This window comes from Peromyscus eremicus, chromosome 12 (assembly GCF_949786415.1).
Source record: "Peromyscus eremicus chromosome 12, PerEre_H2_v1, whole genome shotgun sequence".
Classification (NCBI taxonomy): domain Eukaryota; kingdom Metazoa; phylum Chordata; class Mammalia; order Rodentia; family Cricetidae; genus Peromyscus; species Peromyscus eremicus.
This window is the reverse complement of record NC_081428.1, coordinates 62142083-62149732: the sequence shown is the minus strand read 5'-3', so window position 1 is coordinate 62149732 and position 7650 is coordinate 62142083.

Genomic DNA, 7650 nt, shown 5'->3' with positions numbered 1-7650 from the left:
CAAAAAAAAAAAACATAGATTTTTGTTGTTGTTGTATAAGAGAGAAAATGTTGTATTTGTCTTTTTTAACTTTTATACAGCATGATGATGTCCCTTTCTCTCCGTTTCCTGTAAATATCATAATTTCATTTATTTAAGGCTAAATAAAATTGCATTGTTTATATGTATACATTTCCTTTACTGTTTTCTCTATTAATGGATATCTAGGCTGGTTGCATTTCCTAGCTGTTGTGAATACAACAGCTGTAAACATGGATGTTTGAGTATGTCAGTAGTTGTTGACTTAGAATCACTTGACTCTTCAAGGTCTTTTGTGCTGTCATATGAATTTTAGTACTGTTTTTTCCTACATCAGTAAAAATCGTCACTGGAATTTTGATAGGGACCACATTAAATCTTTAAATTTCTCTCAGTAATACAAACATTTTTCCAATATTTTTCTAATCCATAAGCCTGGGCAGTCTAATGTTTTATTTTATTTTTTCAGTGTTCAGTGTTCATTATAGAGTTCTTTTACCTCCTTAGTTAGGTTTATTCCTAGGTTTATTTCTTTGTTTCACACATGAATACAATGTGTTTAGATCATCTCCACTGCCCACTCCAACTCCTTGACAGTACCTCCCAAAATCTCCTTCCCACCTTCATGGCTTCTGTTTGTATACCACAGAGTCCAGTTTGTGCTTTCTATGTGCCCATGGGTATAGGGTGCCATCCACTGGTGCATGGACAGCCTACCCCGGGCCACACCACTAAAGAAAGTGGACTCTCCCTCCCCCAGTGGCTGTCAGCTGCCAATAGCTCCTCGGCTGAGGGTGGGGCTTGATTTTTATGTATTTCTTTCTAGGCAAGTTTGTTATTTGTATGTAGGAAGACTAGTTATTTTGTGTGTTGATGCTTGGTATAAGGGTTTTCTGGTAAAGTCTTGGGGTCTTTAGGAATCTTTAGGGTCATGTCATGGGGACGAATTGACTTCTTTGTCTCGTTTCTGTCCTAATGAGCTCTCTATTGCTGTGATGAACACCAGGACCAAGAGCTTGGGGAGGAGAGGGCAATTTCATCTTACAGAGTTAGTCAATCATTGAGGAAGTCAGGGCAGGAACTTGAGGCAGGAACTGAAGCAGAGAGCATGGAGGATCTTCACAACTTGCTCAGCTTCCTGTCTTTTTCTTTTTTGTTTTTGTTTTTGTTTTTTGGGGATAGGGTTTCTCTGTGTAGCCCTGGTTATCCTGGAATTCACTTTGTAGACGAGGCTGGCCTTGAACTCAGAGATCCGCCTGCCTCTGCCTCCTGAGTGCTGGGATTAAAGGTGTGCACCACCACTGCCCGGCTCAGCTTCATTTTTTATACAACCCAGGACACCTGCCCAGGGGTGGCACCACCCACACTGGGAGGGGCCCTCCCACATCTATCATTAATCAAGAATGCTCCACAGACTTGCCTACAGGTCAGTCTAATGGAGGCATTTTCTCAGTTGAGGTTCCCTGTTCACAGCTCATCCTAGCTTGGGTCAAGTTGACAAAAACCTAACCAGCACACTCTCCCCTCTGTTCCCCTTTTCTGTCGTCTTTTCTCACAGCTTTACTGAAATCTCAAGCAGAGTAGGTTCCTGTTGTAGACTATTAGTTGAAGATGTGTTACATTTGTTTATTCTGTTGAACATTTATTTAATGATGCAAAGATATGTTGCATTCTTTTATGTTGCATTTGTTTAACTCTGTGAAGCTGTGCTACTGTGCCTGTCTAAAACACCTGATTGGTCTAATAAAGAGCTGAATGGCCAATAGTGAGGCAGAAGAGAGAAATAGGCGGGGCTGGCAGGCAGAGGGAATATATACGAGAAATCTGGGAGGAAAAGGAGGAAAGGAGCAAGAAAAGGAGAGAAGGACATCAGGAGCCAGCCACCCCACTACATAACCAGACATGGAGTAAGAAGTAAAGAAAGGTAGACAGAAATAGAGAAAGGAAAAAGCCCAGAGGCTAAAGGTAGACAGGATAATTTAAATTAAGAAAAGCTGGCAAGAAACAAGCCAAGCTAAGGCCAGGTATTCATAAGTAAGAACACATCTCGGTGTGATTTATTTGTGAGTTAGATGGCAGGCCCCCCAAATAACCAAAGAGAAAAAAAAATCCAACTACAGGTACCATTGTCTCATTCCTGATTTAGAAGAAATGCTTTAACATTTCCCCCACTTAGAATTATGTTGACTATAGGCTTGTCATATGTACCTTTATTTTATTTTTATTTTTTTCTTATCTGAGCAAATAGCCAGTATTTACTCCAGCAGGTGAAAAGCCAAAGGCAGACAGTACGCACACTATTTATTGCAAGTGGCAAGGGCGATATGTGTCATTGTTGTGTTGTGATATTTTCCTTTATTTCTAGGCTCTTTGGGGCTTAATCATGAAGGAATGTTACTGAACTGGTCATGTGACTTCTATCCATTTATGTATTATATTACATTTATTGATCAGCATGTACTAAATCAATTGCATCCCTGGGATGAAGCCAACTTGATTATGTTAGGTGGTCTTTCTTAATGAGTTTTGAGGTATTTTATTGAAATTTTCTACATGTATGTTCATGGAAATCCGTCTGTAGTTTTTTTTTTTTTTTTTAAGTTTTATTATATATACAGTGTTCTGTCTGTATGCATGCCTGCAGGCCAGAAGATGGCACCAGATCTCACTACAGATGGTTGGGAGCCACCATGTGGTTGCTGGGAATTGAACTCAGGACCCCTGGAAGAACAGCCAGTGCTCTTAACCTCTGAGCCATCTCTCCAGCCCCAACTCTATAGTTTTGTTGTTGTTGTGTCCTTATCCAGTTTTGGTATCAGGGTGCAGGGTGAGGCTGGCTTTATAAAATGGTTCTGATGCTATCCCTTCCCTTTCTGTGTTTTGGGGGAGTTTGAAAGATTCTGGCATTAGATCCTTAAAGGTTCAGGAGAATTCAGCAGTGAGTCCGTCAGGTCCTGAGTTTTTGTTGTTTGTGGGTATACCTTGTTGGTTGATCTCATTGCTTGTTATGGATGTGTTTGTGTTGTTTATGTCTGCTTGATTTAATTTTGCTGTACCTTGTGTATCTAAGAATTTATCTATTTTCTCTACATTTTCTGAGTGCTTTGTTTGTTTGTTTGTTTGTTTGTTTTTATATGAGTTTCAGGATTCTGTAATGGTCCTCCTTGATAGTACATGTTTGGGACAGAAAAGAATGTTCTTCAGATCAAATGAATGCTCTTTATTTCCTGGACACCTGACCTCGGAAACTTTCAGTTTAGTACGTTTGGCTGAGGCTGCTTCCTCATTGCTCATGACCTTGTTAGTTGTAGCCAAATATAGTTTGGTTCTAAGCCTCTCATCTTAGAACCAGAGCCAAAAAATCTATGATTGCTACTATTAAATATTTCTTAATTACATTGTCCTCTTCCCAGTTCTATGTAGGTGCTAGAGAATCTTCATAGTTACACTAGATTCTCTACTCCCCCAGCATTAGTTTTAGTGTGGTGGCACATGCCTGTACCCAAGTGCCCTGCACTAAGGCAGGGAGGATCATGAGTTCAAGACTAGCCTACCCTACACATTGAAATCCTGTCCTCAAAAACAAAAGTATCTTTTATTTATGATAATGAAGTACATCAATAGAGTAGATGAATTAAAATTTCTAAAATAATACCACACTGATATGTACAATTTGTGTGTGTCTATGTATCAGTTATTTAAAAAAATTGAACTGATGATTTTTGGCAAACATGGTGATACCTGTAGTCCCAGCACTTGGGAGGCAGAGGCAGGCGGATCTCTGTGAGTTCAAGGCCAGCCTGGTCTACAGAGTGAGTTCCAGGACAGCCAAGGCTGTTATACAGAGGAACTGTGTCTTGAAAAAAATGAGAGCAAGTTAGGGAAGGAAATAAAAAATGAAATTTTAATATAATTCTCAAGGTTCATTTTCTCCCAGACCTCTAATCTCTTCTCCCCACTCTCCTCTTTTCTCATCACTCTCCACAAATCCACGTCACCGTAAAGATGGGGTTACCAGCTAATAACAAGAGTAAATGTATCAACTTATAGTGATTGCCCACGTTTTAAATTTTATGAATGAGGTGAAAGGTAAGACTGCGTGTCTTCTCAACTATTCTAGAGCTTTGCTTAGAAGCTTCACTAGGGATTTTTCCCTGGAGCTTAAGACTGAACCCAGCACTCTACCACTGACCTGAACCCCAACACTAATCTTCTATGAAATGACTGCTTAACTTTGCTATTTACATTTTTATTAGAGCCTAGGTACTGTGCATTTATATGTTAACTTGAAGATCTCTGTCCAATAAAGAAGATAACCATGGAGAACATGGTTTATTTTCCTATAGCCATTAACCACTCTATATCTAACCTAAAAATCATTTTAACAACTTTCTGTGAATGCCTGTAAATTCTCAGTTCTTCAACATTATCTGAATCAAAACAGAAAGGAAAAGACCACATAAAGTTGGGAGAGAAAATGGTGGAGGGAATAGGGAAGGAATAGAACACACACAAACAGGAATATTAAAGTATTTAAGCCAGACTTGCCTCTTTTTCTCTTCGTTAACTAATTAATACATTTTTTTTTCAAGACAGGTTTCTCTGTGGAACCACCCTGGCTGTCCTGGAACTTGAGTAATCTGTAGACCAGGCTGACCTCGAACTCACAGAGATAAACCTGCCTCTGCCTCTGCCTCTGCCTCCTGAGTGCTGGTTTTAAAGGCGCGTGCCATGACCTCCTGGCCCAAGTTATTACATCTTCATATGTATTCATTTTATATTTATATGAGTTCTTTATTTTTTAATTGCATTTGTGTGTGTGCACATGTGTATGTGCATGTGTATGTTCGAGCGCAAACATGCTTGTATAGAAGTCACAGGACAACTTGGAGGAATCCTTTCCTGTTACCATGTAAGTCTTGGATCAAACTCTGGTCATTGGGCTTGGTGGCAAGCGTCCTTTCTCACTAATCCATCTCACTGGCACACATACACACACACACACACACACACACACACACACACACACACACACACACACACACACAGTGGGTCTACCTGTGTTGTCCAGGCTGGTTTGGAACTGCTGGGCTTAAACAACCCTTCTTCAGTCTCCTAAGGATCTGACATTACTGTAGTCAACCTGAGTGTTAACCTTGTTCTTTTGTGACATAGTCTCATGTAGCCCAGGCTGGCCTCAAACTCACTGTGTAGTCAAGGCTGGCCCTGAATTTCTGCTCCTCTTACCTCAACTTCCTGAATACTGGGATTACGGGCATGCACTGCCATACCTAGCTTGCGTTTCTTTCATGTGTGGAGACCAGAGGGCAGCCACTGGCAGCCAGTTCTCTCCTGCCACGATGTGCATCTTGGACCTTGAGCTCAGGTCATAGAGATTGATGTGAGGTTCCTTTACCCACTAAGTCATCTCACACACCCCTTTCTATTTGCAATTTTAAATTTATTTATTTATTTATTGGTTTTTCAAGACAGGGTTTCTCTGTGTAGCCCTGGCTTTCCTGGAACTTGCTCTGTAGACCAAGCCGGCCTCGAACTCACAGAGATCCGCCTGCCTCTGCCTCTGCCTCCTGAGTGCCAAGATTAAAGGTGTGTGCCAACACTGCCTGGCAAATTTTATTTATTTTATTATTTAATGTGCACGAGTGTTTTGCCTACATGTACACATGTGCACCACATGTGTCTTGTGCCCTTGAAGATCTAAGGCCTTGGATCCCCGGGACTAGAATTACAGAAGATTGTGAGCCACCATATGGGTGCTGGGAATTGAACCCAAGTCGCATAAGAATAGATTCTCTTAACCACTGAGCCAAACCTCCAGCCCTACCACACTTTTTCTAAGATACTCATCTCAGGCTGTCCTCAATAGTCCTCATGTCTCAGCTTCCAAAGTGCTGGAAACCACAACACCCAGTACACCACCACCACCACCACCACCCCCGCAAGACAGGGTTTCTCTGTATAGCTCTGGCTTATCTGCAACTGGCTCTGTAGACCAGGCTAGCCTCGAACTCACAGAGATCCACCTGCCTCTGCCTCCAGAGTGCTGGGATTAAAGATGTGCGCCACCACACCTAGCCTGCATGCAGCACATTTTCATCATAAGAAAAGCAGGATGTTTATTGCTGCTAAAACGAAAAGTGGGGGGGAAAAACTACCATCAGAGGGCAGTATTTGTTTTTTAACTTATCAAAAGACACCTTCCACTTGGCAGCAGAAGGATGTAAGCAGTATGTTTTATAACTTATGCCTTGGTTAACATCCGTGGTGAGCCTTTCTCGGCCATTGTCACCTTTTAATAACCTTCTTATGGTGCCAGGATATCTGGTTAGAGTCATTCTTTATTCATCTGATTTATTTCAAGCACTGACAAGATGCCAAGTGCTGTCCCCAGTAATGGAACACAGAGGACAAACAGCTCACATTTCAGTAAGGAGAAATGTCAATAAAAATATCATATGGCCATAAGTGCCGTGTAGGTTAAGTGCGGTGACATGAGGTCAGTCTCCACTGCCATCATTCCCTGCTGCAGAACCTGAAAGGTCAAGGAGGGGAAGGTTCAGGCCTGACAGAGCCACTGTTTGCAAATTATGGTTTCACACAGGAAGGACACTGCACGGCCGAGTCACACTTTATGGGAATTTATGCTCAATCACTTCATGCTTAAATCCAAGTTGATCCTTGTAGTTAGGAGTTCTTTCCCTCTGACTTCATTCAAGGCTGAAAACCTGTCACCCCATGTGGAAGGGACCAGCAGTTCTTTCTGTCCTTCCAAATCAGAGGGCTTCATCTGGTGACCGCTGAGCCTGGCACCTCCTCCTGTGGTTGGTTGTGTTTTGTATTTTGTTTTTTTAAACTCTTTTGCTCTTTAGTTCTTTTAGCTCCAAATAAATACATATGGAGGCTTATTATTTCTTATAAATATCCAGCCTTGGCTTGTTTCTAACCAGCTTTTCTTAAATTATCCCATCCACCTTTGGCCTCTAGGCTTTTTCTTTTTCTTACTTCTGTGTATCTTACTTTCACTCTTACTCTGTGGCTGGCTGTGTGGCTGTGTGGCTGGGTGGCTGGGTGGCTGTGTGGCTGTATGACTGTGTGGCTGGGTGGCTGTGTGGCTGTATGACTGTGTGGCTGTGTGGCTGTGTGGCTGGGTGGCTGGGTGGCTGTGTGGCTGTATGACTGTGTGGCTGTGTGGCTGTGTGGCTGTGTGGCTGGGTGGCTGTGTGGCTGTATGACTGTGTGGCTGTGTGGCTGTGTGGCTGGGTGGCTGGGTGGCTGGGTGGCTGGGTGGCTGGCCCCTAACGTCCTCCTCTCCTTGTTCTCTGGCTCCTTCATCTCCTCATATATTCTTCTCCTTCTATATATTCTCTCTGCCCTCCAGCCCAGCCCATCCTTTCTCCTGCTTTGCTATTGGCTGTTCAGCTCTTTATTAGACCAATCAGGTGTTTTAGACAGGCAAAGTGACACACCTTCACAGAGTTAAACACATGCAACATAAAAGAATGCAACACATCTTTGCATCATTAAACAAATATTTCACAGCATAAACAAATGTAACACATCTTAAAATAATATTCTACAACATTCTCCTGTGAGATTGTAGATTGTCCATCA